This window comes from Leucopleurus acutus (genome assembly GCF_964270905.1).
Source record: "Leucopleurus acutus genome assembly, chromosome: 5".
In the NCBI taxonomy this organism is placed as follows: domain Eukaryota; kingdom Metazoa; phylum Chordata; class Mammalia; order Artiodactyla; family Delphinidae; genus Leucopleurus; species Leucopleurus acutus.
The window spans coordinates 19110004-19121608 of NC_139147.1; positions in this window are offsets into that span (position 1 = coordinate 19110004).

The following is an 11605-nucleotide window of genomic DNA, read 5'->3' on the forward strand; positions in this document are numbered from 1 at the left end:
GGTTTTCTCCCTGCTGCTGCTCTGTGCTGTAATAATGGGCATTTCTTTGAGTCCTGTAACCTGATCTCTGAGCCTTGTGAGCCATTTGTTTTTTGCTTGAACTAGTAGAGCAGATCTTGTTTGCAACCAAGAATGTTGACATATAGCCACTATCCAAATTAACCACTGTTAACCTTCTTCCTTTCGTTTTTAAATAAAGAAAAAGTTTTCTATCCATTGAAAGTTTTCCTCATGTCATTTCCAAGAAGAACTACTGTCATTTTTTTGTGCATATCCTTACCATTCATGATTTGCAATGTATATTCTCTGTATTTTATACTAAACATAATTGGTTTCATGATATGCATATCCTTTTGAAATTTGCTTCCGTTGCTCAGTATTGTGTGTTCACATTTAACATGTTGATACATGTAGAGCTAGTACTTGTGCTGAGCTGGTTAATACCTGTAGGAGTATATAGTATCCCATTTGTATGATTAATTCCACAATTAGTTCATTCTCTTATTGACCATTGAGGTTGGTCTTGACTTTTTAGTATTATAAACAGTACTGCAGAAAATACTCTTGTTTCTGTTTCTTTGTGTACACATTTGACAGTATCTCTAGGGTACATACCTAGAAGTAGAACATGCATCTTCAACTCTACTAAATATTGTTAGTCACCACAATAGTTGTACCAGTTTACTCCCTATTAGTAGTCTGATAGTTCCTGTTTCCCTACTCCCTCGCAAATACTTGTCATTGTCAGACATTCAAATATTTGGTCGGTTGGATATGCATGATCCTATCTAATTAAATTAATTTGTTTAATACTGAGCATATAGTGACAATGAGCATTTCTCCCTTTGTTTAGTATCCAATAAGATTTCCTCTTCTGTGAGTTACCAGTTTAAGGCTTTGCCCCATTTATTTATTTTTTTATTGGATCTTTGATCCTTTTTTTATTATTTCTTTTAATAAAATTAATTATTTATTTATTTATTTATTGGCTGCGTTGGGTCTTCGTTGCTGGGCACGGACTTTCTCTAGTTGCGGCGAGTGGAGGCTACTCTTTGTGGTGGTGCATGGGCTTCTCTTTGCTGTGGCTTCTCTTTGTTGAGGGGCACAGGCTCTAGGCAAGCAAGCTGCAGTAGTTGTGGCACGTGGGCTCAGTAGTTGTGGCTCGTGGGCTCTAGAGTGCAGGGTCAGTAGTTGTGGCGCACGGGCTTAGTTGCTGTGCGACATGTGGGATCTTCCCTGGCCAGGGCTCGAACCCATGTCCCCTGCACTGGCAGGCAGATTCTTAACGACTGCACCACCAGGGAAGTCCCCTCTTTGTTCCTTTTAATACGAGTGCTTTATATTTTCAGAAAACCTTTGTCACTGCAAATATCTTTAGCCTGGCTTATCTTTTAACTTTGTTGATGCTGTCTCTGTGTGGTCAGAATTACTCATCTTTTTCTTTATGATTTATATGTGTTTAGGAAATCTTAAAAAGCCTTCCCTAACTTGAAGTTATAAGGTATTCTTTTGTATTTTTTAACATTTTAAAGTCTTTTCATATTTAATTGTGTCATTTATTTGACATTTAATTTTGCATATAGAGTGAGGGAAGGGATCTAATTTTGAATCCTCTCCACCCCCACATGGATAGTCAGTTATTCTGTACCATTTATTTTCTTCCTACTCTTAGAGGTTATATCACACATGTATCAGATTCCTTTAAATGCCTGGGTGCACCTTGCTTGTTCATTTGTCTATCCCTGTACCACTGTCACACAGTTTTAATTATTACAGCTTTATAACATTTTAATTTATGGAATGGTGAATTCTTATTTCAAAATTGTGATGGTTGTTGGATCAGCATGTCAACTTCTGAGTGCTAGTCTGAAAATCTGTTTTTCTGATACCAATACTTCTTTTTTTGTTTGAATTTTATTTTATTTTTTTATACAGAAGGTTCTTATTAGTTATCCATTTTATACATATTAGTGTATACATGTCAATCCCAATCTCCCAATTGATCCCACCACCACCACCACCCACCACTTTTCCCCCTTGGTGTCCATACGTTTGTTCTCTACATCTGTGTCTGTATTTCTGCCTGCAAATAGGTTCATCTGTACCATTTTTCTAGGTTCCACATATATGCGTTAATATATGATATTTGTTTTTCTCTTTCTGACTTACTTCACTCTGTATGACAGTCTCTAGATCCATCCACGTCTCTACAAATGACCCAATTTCGTTCCTTTTTATGGCTGAGCAATATTCCATTGTCTATATATACCACATCTTCTTTATCCATTCATATGTTGATGGACATTTAGGTTGCTTTCATGACCTGGCGATTGTAAATAGTGCTGCAATGAACATTGGGGTGCATGTGTCTTTTTGAATTATGGTTTTCTCTGGGTATATGCCCAGGAGTGGGATTGCTGGGTCATATGGTAGCTCTTTAGTTTTTTAAGGAACCTCCATACTGTTCTCCACAGTGGCTGTATCAATTTACATTCCCACCAACAGTGCAAGAGGGTTCTCTTTTCTCCACACCCTCTCCAGCATTTGTTGTTTGTAGATTTTCTGATGATGCCCATTCTAACTTGTGTGAGGTGATACCTCATTGTAGTTTTGACTTGCATTTCTCTAATAATTAGTGATGTTGAGCAGCTTTTCATGTGCTTCTTGGTCATCTGTATGTCTTCTTTGGAGAAATGTCTATTTAGGTCTTCTGCCCATTTTTGGATTGGGTTGTTGGTTTTTTTGATATTGAGCTGCATGAGCTGTTTATATATTTTGGAGATTAATCCTTTGTCCGTTGATTCGTTTGCAAATATTTTCTCCCATTCTGAGGGTTTTCTTTTCGTCTTGTTTGTAGTTTCCTTTGCTTTGCAGAAGCTTTTAAGTTTCATTAGGTCCCATTTGTTTATTTTTGTTTTTATTTCCATTACTCTAGCAGGTGGATCAAAAAAGATCTTGCTGTGATTTTTGTCAAAGAGGGTACTTCCTATGTTTTCCTCTAAGAGATTTATAGTGTCTGGTCTTACATTTAGGTCTCTAATCCATTTTGAGTTTATTTTTGTGTATGATGTTAGGGAGTGTTCTAAATTCATTCTTTTACATGTTGCTGTCCAGTTTTCCCAGCACCACTTACTGAAGAGACTTTCTCCATTGTATATCCTTGCCTCCTTTGCATTAGATTAGTTGACCATAGGTCAGTGGGTTTATCTCTGGGCTTTCTATCCTGTTCCATTGATCTATATCTCTGTTTTTATGCCAATACCACTTTGTCTTGATTACTGTAGCTTTGTAGTATAGTCTGAAGTCAGGAAGTCTGATTCCTCCAGCTCCGTTTTTCCCCCTCAAGACTGCTTTGGCTATCCGGGGTCTTTTGTGTCTCTGTCCAAATCTTAAGATTTTTTCTTCTAGTTCTGTAAAAAATGCCATTGGTAATTTGATAGGGATTGCATTCAATCTCTAGATTGCTTTGGGTAGTATAGTTATTTTCACAATGTTGATTCTTCCAATTCAAGAACATGGTATATCTCTCCATCTGTTTGTATCATCTTTAATTTCTTTCATCAGTGCCTTATTGTTTTCTGCATACAGGTCTTTTGTCTCCTTAGATAGGTTTATTCCTAGGTATTTTATTCTTTTTGTTGCGATGGTAAATGGGAGTGTTTCCTTAATTTCTCTTTCAGATTTTTCATCATTAGTGTATAGGAATGGAAGAGATTTCTGTGCATTAATTTTGTATCCTGCAACTTTACCAAATTCATTGATTAGCTCTAGTAATTTTCTGGTGACATCTTTAGGATGCTCTATGTATAGTATCATGTCATCTGCAAACAGTGACAGTTTTACTTCTTCTTTTACAATTTGTATTCCTTTTATTTCTTTTTCTGCTCAGATTGCTGTGGCTAGGACTTCCAAAACTGTTGAATAATAGTGGTGAGAGTGGACATCCTTGTCTTGTTCCTGATCTTAGAGGAAATGGTTTCAGTTTTTCACCATTGAGAATGATGTTTGCTGTGGGTTTGTCATATATGGCCTTTATTGTGTTTAGGTAGTTTCCCTCTATGCCCACCTTCTGGAGAGTTTTTATCATAAATAGGTGTTGAATTTTGTCAAAAGCTTTTTCTGCATCTATTGCGATGATCATATGGTTTTTATTCTTCAGTTTGTTAATATGGTGTATCACATTTATTGATATGTGTATATTGAAGAATCCTTGCATCCCTGGGATAAATCCCACTTGATCATGGTGTATGATCCTTTTAATGTGTTGTTGGATTCTGTTTGCTAGTAGTTTGTTGTGGATTTTTGCATCTATATTCATTAGTGATATTGGTCTATAATTTTATTTTTTTGTGTATCTTTGTCTGATTTTGGTATCAGGGTGACAGTGGCCTCATAGAATGAGTTTGGGAATGTTCCTTCCTCTGCAGTGTTTTGGAAGAGTTTGAGAAGGATGGGTGTTAGCTCTTCTCTAAATATTTGATAGAATTCACCTGTGAAGCCATCTGGGCATGGATTTTTGTTTGTTGGAAGATTTTTAATCAGTTTCAATTTCATTACTTGTGATTGGTCTGTTCATATTTTCTATTTCTTCCTGGTTCAGTCTTGGAAGGTTATACCTTTCTAAGAATTTGTCCATTTCGTCCAGGTTGTCCATTTTATTGGCATAGAGTTGCTTGTAGTGGTCTCTTAGGATGCTTTGTATTTCTGCAGTGTCTGTTGTAACTTCTCCTTTTTCACTTCTAATTTTATGGATTTGAGTCCTCTCCCTGTTTTTCTTGATGAGTCTGGCTAATGGTTTATTAATTTTGTTTACCTTCTCAAAGAACCAGCTTTTAGTTTTATTGATCTTTGCTATTGTTTTCTTTGTTTCTATTTCATTTATTTCTGCTCTGATCTTTATGATTTCTTTCCTCCTACTAACTTTTGGTTTTGTTTGTTCTTCTTTATCTAGTTCCTTTAGGTGTAAGGTTAGATTGTTTATTTGAGATTTTTCTTGTTTCTTGAGGTAGGCTTGTATTGCTATAAACTTCCCTCTTAGAACTGCTTTTGCTGCATCCCATAAGTTTTGGATTGTTTTGTTTTCATTGTCATTTGTCTCTAGGTATTTTTTGATTTCCTCTTTGATTTCTTCAGTGATCTCTTGGTTATTTAGTAACGTATTGTTTAGCCTCCATGTGTTTGTGTTTTTTACGTTTTTTTCCTTGTAATTGATTCCTAATCTCATAGCCTTGTGGTCAGAAAAGATGCTTGATATGATTTAAGTTTTCTTAAATTTACTGAGGCTTGATTTGTGACCCAAGATGTTATCTATCCTGGAGAATGTTCTGTGCGCACTTAGAAGAAAGTATAATCTGGTTTTGGATGGAATGTCCTATAAATATCAATTAACTGTATCTGATCTATTGTGTCATTTAAAGGTTGTGTTTCCTTATTAATTTTCTGTTAGGATGATCTGTCCATTGGTGTAAGTGAGGTGTTAAAGTCCCCCACTATTATTGTGTTACTGTCAATTTCCTCTTTTATAGCTGTTAGCAGTTGCCTTATGTATTGAGGTGCTCCTATGTTGGGTGCATATATATATTCATAATTGCTATATCTTCTTTTGTGGCTGATCGCTTGATTATTATGTAGTGTCCTTCCTTGTCTCTTGTAACATTCTTTATTTTAAAGTCTGTTTTATCGGATATGAATATTGCTACTCCAGCTTTCTTTTGACTTCCATTTGCATGGAATATGTTTTTCCATCCCCTCACTTTCAGTCTGTATGTGTACCTAGGTCTGAAGTGGGTCTCTTGTAGACAGCATATGTATGGGTCTTGTTTTTGTATCCATTCAGCGAGCCTGTGTCTTTTGGTTGGAGCCTTTAATCCATTCACATTTAAGGTAATTATTGATATGTATGTTCCTATGAACACTTTCTTAATTGTTTTGGGTTTGTTTTTGTAGGTCCTTTTCTTCTCTTGTGTTTCCCACTTAGAGAAGTTCCTTTAGCATTTGTTGTAGAGCTGATTTGGTGGAGCTGAATTCTCTTAGCTTTTGCTTGTCTGTAAAGCTTTTGATTTCTCCATCAAATCTGAATGAGATCCTTGCCGGGTAGAGTAATCTTGGTTGTAGGTTCTTCCCTTTCATCACTTTAAGTATGTCATGCTACTCCCTTCTGGCTTGTAGAGTTTCTGCTGAGAAAAGAGCTGTTAACCTTATGGGAGTTCCCTTGTATGTTATTTGTCATTTTTCCCTTGCTGCTTTCAATAATTCTTCTTTGTTTTTAATTTTTTGCCAGTTTGATTACTATGTGTCTCAGCATGTTTCTCCTTGTGTTTATCCTATATAGGACTCTCTGTGCTTCCTGGACTTGGGTGGCTATTTTCTTTCCCACATTAGGGAAGTTTTCGACTATAATCTCTTTAAATATTTTCTTGGGTTCTTTCTCTCTTCTCCTTCTGGGACCCCTATAATACGAATATTGTTACGTTTAATGTGGTCTCTTAGGCTGTCTTCTTTTCTTTTCATTCTTTTTTCTTTATTCTGTTCCACAACAGTGAATTCTACCATTCTGTCTTCTGGGTCATTTATCTGTTCTGCTGCCTCAGTTATTCTGCTATTCATTCCTTCTAGTGTAGTTTTCATTTCAGTTATTGTATTGTTCATCTCTGTTTGTTTGTTGTTTAATTCCTGTAGGTCTTTTTTAAACATTTCTTGCATCTTCTCGATCTTTGCCTCCATTATTTTTCTAAGGTCCTGGATCATCTTCACTATCATTATTCTGAATTCTTTTTCTGGAAGGTTGCCTGTGTCCACTTCGTTTTGGTTGTTTTTCTGGGGTTTTATCTTGTTCCTTCATCTGGTACATAGCCCTCTGCCTTTTCATCTTGTCTGTCTTTCTGTGAGTGTGGTTTTTGTTCCACAGGCTGCAGGATTGTAGTTCTTCTTGCTTCTGCTGTCTGCCCTCTGGTCGATAGCGATACTTCTACATGAGCTTTCTTTAGGTTACTTGTAAATATTTTTCCATTCCTTTTAACTTTTCATATTATTATATTTTAGGTTTTCTCTTTAAAAAAGCACATAGGAATCTTTTTTTGTTTGTTTGTTTTCTCTGCCTTAAATCTATTCTCCTACAATGATTGTGGATTTGACAATTTATATTTGCTTATTTTATTTTGACACTATTTTGTTAGCATTATATATTCTGGTTTGGAATTTTTATAACTTGGTGGCAAATTGTTTCTTTTTTATCAGTAAATAAGGATCCTCTCTATCCCTAATAATGCTTTTACCCCTTAATCTGGTTTCCTCAATCTATTTTTTCTTTAATCTGGTTCTATTTTTTTTTTTTTTCTGGTTCTATTTTTACATTCGATTTTTGATAGTGTTTATATGGTATACATTTTTCTTTCCCTTTTCAACTTTTTAAATGTTGTTAATGTTTTAAGTCTTTCTTTTATAAACAGCATAAAACTGTTATTTTCTTTTCAAATCCAGTTTTGGAATTACTGTCTTTTAAGAAATAGGTTTTCATTCATATACCCCTTCCTGTGATTACCATTTCTTTGCATTCTTTTCTCTCCTTTCTTGCCATATACTGGATTGATCCAATTTTCCTAATTTTCTTTTTTCCTTTCTGTTTTAGAAGTTACATACATTGTTTCTCTTCTTTCAGTATATAGTATTCTGTTTGTACTGAATATTGTATTTGTGTTAAATAAAGATGTACCATTATTTAGTTAGAACCCTGTTGATGGTTGATTTAAAATTTTTGCTATTAAAATAATGCTTCATTTGGTAACCTTGAACATATGATGCTCCACGTGTGCTAGTAGTTCTATAATATAAATTCTTGTAGGTGATCCTATAGGTCAAAGAGTATGTGTATTTTCAGTTTTGACAAATATAGATAACATCCTTTTGAAGATAAATTTATTCAGTTAGATTTTAGATTTCATACATGGTTAAATATATTGAAAGAAAGGGAAAATATTTATAGTTTTGGGGGTGGCTACTACTGCAGTGTTATTTCTAAGGGATCACAAAGTCGCATGTTATTATACCAAGCCTGCCTGGAGAGAGGGAAAGGACAAATTTTCATATATATTTTTTTAATGATGGAATTTGTTAAAATGAATATGGAGACTGCCTTCTTGAGCTGCAGAATTTAGGAAAAGCCAAATTGATGTTTGAGCTGTCTGTAATGAGTCCATACAAGTCAACCTGAAAAACAGTCCCTCAGGTCTGGACATACACATATGCCAGGTACAGATAGTCTCCTGCATCAGAACAAGCTGTATTTCCAAAGTCAGTGGAGACTTGGATACGTTTTCCCATTCCACTTAAGCAGCTGTGAGCAAGGCCCTGAGCCGAGTGGAATACAGAAAAGTTTAAAATGATATTTCTTCCCTACAGGAGCTCATGATCTAGAAGAGAGGGCAACATGTACACAAATAATGGACGCAGGGCACAGTGCAAAGCACTTTTATGAGATACAAAATGTACTTTGGGATAACAGAGGAGAAGGATCGCTTTTGGGTGCAACCTTTTTCAGCGTTCTTTTCCTATGTGCACAGCATGGGCAAAGGGGTCAGAAATTGCTGAGCTGTCAGCATTTGGGAAAGGGTAGGATTTTCCTAAGTGGAGACTGGGTATAAAGGTTGGTGAGGCCTTGACAGCCCAGGGGTGAGAGGGTGAGATAGGATGGCAGTGACATTTCATGCTTGTTTCTTTAGTCGATCCATTCTTTTGTCAGGAACTGCACCGAATTCCTTCTACTTGACCCTCCCTAGCTACTGCTCTAAGTAGCAGCTGATCTGTTAGGCCTAAATAGTACGAGGTCATTGGTTGGTTATAGCTGGTTTCAGTGGGCAACTTTCAAGTCAGGTGGATTTTATTGAGATGGTTAGGATGTTTTTGGCAGGGAAGGATAATGGGACATGAAATTTATTGCTGCTTATCCCCCAAAGAGATCAATGATAAGGGCATCTCATCACTCAGCCCACATTGCAGAGCCTCTCATTACACAGAGTGAATGGTGTGTAAACAGACATTACACCTGTATGTTGCAGGATTTCTGCTGAGCATCATTCCTAGCTGCCACACCAACAGCAGCACTGGGTATAAACTACTGTTTCTCAGAGTCAGTTTATGAACCACTTGCATCTGGATTGCCTGGTTAGCTTGGTAAAAAGGTAGTTTCATCAGCTTCATTACAGAATAAGAACTTTGGTGGGGGTGGGAGCCTGGGAACCTGCACCTTAACAAGGTGAGAGTCACTGCCCTAGCTCTTCAGTTATATGTAGAACTTTCCAGTCATTTGTTTGCTATAACGAATCTTTACCCAAAATCACCTCTTTGAGCCTATCAGTATAAAGTGAAATGTTTATTGTATTTAAACTTATTTCTGTTTTTACAGTTGGACTTGGAATGATAGTGGTGTGATTAAGTCAGTAATCATTGAGTGGGATACAGAAATGCAAGATGGTGGATGGGCCCTCATGGGTACCACTTCCTCTAGGGCAATCATTCACACACTAAAACAAATTAGTATACAGTGTGTTAAGTGCTAGTGATCTGGGAAACCCCTGAGCTTTGCAAAGAAGGGTGGAAGAGTGATCCAAGATAGAGAAGACATCTTTGGGATGATAGTTGAGAAATCCACCTAAAAAAAATCATTACTTAAGTGGTTAGGAATATGTATGTTAGCCAGCTGAAGACTAATACTGGAACACTTAGATTAGTTAAAATACAATAGTAATAACAACAACAACAACAGCAAACCTTTTCTGTGTATATTATTTCTTTATACTCATTGCATATAAGAGAATTTGTAATATAAAGTGGAAAGCTTATGTGCAAGTTTCATCAGTTGGTTTCACTGTTTTCTGGTCATTGTAAGTGGAGAACCCCATAATGGGTCAGCTTTTTTGAGTGCTGCCCATTTATGGGCTCTATTTTCTTCAAGCTTTTTTCCTCTTCAGGTTTCCCCACCTTCTTTGAACAAAGCCCTGCTCATCTCTATTTTTGGGGAAATTCTAATACTCCATGTTTTCTATACATTCTTTAATCCCCTGACTTCACTTTTTCTTCTTATTCCTCTATTTTTCTCTTTATTTTATTTTTTAAAAAATATTTATTTATTTGGCTGCGCCGGGTCTTAGTTGCGGCATGTGGGATCTTCATTGCTGTGTGTGGAATCCTCATTGCAGCACGTGAGATCTTTTTTCACTTGCAGCATGCGGGCTCTTAGTTGCAGCATGGGGGTTCTTTGTTGTGGCATGCGGGATCTAGTTCCCTGACTAGGAATCGAACCCGGGGCCCCTGTATTGGGAGCGTGGAGTCTTAACCACTGGACCACCAGGGAAGTTCCTTCCCTTTATTTTTAAGCTACTGGGTCTATCTGGCTGCTGACAGTGGATAGGAAAGGACTGGTCTTTAATTTAGCAAGTTTCTGGGGAAGTGGGTCAGATCCTAGAAAACCATCTTGACATTCTTCAATTTTTTTTTTTTTAAGAAATCAGGTCCTGCATAATGTAGTGTTTCATTCAATTCAGTTTTTCTGTGTACAAAATTGGGTTCCTTTTCCCTACACCATCTACCACAGAGCTGACTTCGTCTTCAGCCATCCTTAGTTGTCACTTCAAAACACACACACACACACACACACACACGTACACACACACTCACTCACACACACACACACACACTCTTTCTTGTCACTTATCCCTTCCTTCAACCCAAACACACACCCAGTCTTACTCATGCTCCAAGAATTTTTGAAATGACTGAATATATTGGTCAGAAGGACTCCATCTAAGACCATGAGATCAGGAACTAGAAGCCTGAGAGGATGGGGCCAGGAGAAAACCCAGTGGCCCTTGCAGTATCTAGGTTCTCTTGGTTGTCATCAGAGGCTTACGGTTAGACTGAAGTTACTGGGGAGATCTGCTATAGTAGATCACTTGATTGAAAGCTGAAATTTACAAGTTTTAAAGCTAGTGTTTAATTAACACAACGCATAGTGGACATGGTCCTCTTTACAAACACTTTCATTTAAGCCTGTCATCCTTATGAAATATATTCATCATTTTACTGTTGAGGAGACTGAGGCGTACAGAGATTAAGTAACTCCCTTTAGTTTCACGTAGGGTAGTTTAGTGCTCTTCAAAGGAAGCATTTCAAAGCGCAGTTTTTCTTAATCTGCCTTCTTGTTGGTCGTAGCTTTTCATTATCACAGCAGGAAGGTAATATGAGCTTAGTGTATTCCAGGCCTAACACTATGGGACTTGGTGGCTGTAGGTCGCAAGCAGGGTTTTGAAGAATTGGGACTCAAAACAAGGACTCCTCTTGTAGACAAACAGTGCAGATGAGATGCACAGTGCGAAGAAATACCCTTCAGCGTGACATACCTACATGGGGGCTCCATGGAGCCAAATGTTCACTCCAGGTTGAGGAGAAATTTATCTTGGTAACACTTAACTTGAACAGAAATGGGGGACAGGCCAAGGGGATGCCCTCAGATGAGAATACTGTGTCCTAGGAGTCAGGAATGTTCCCCTTAGTATTCGCATAATTTTTTCCCATTTTTTTTGTGTGTGTAAATAACTTCTGAAATTACAGT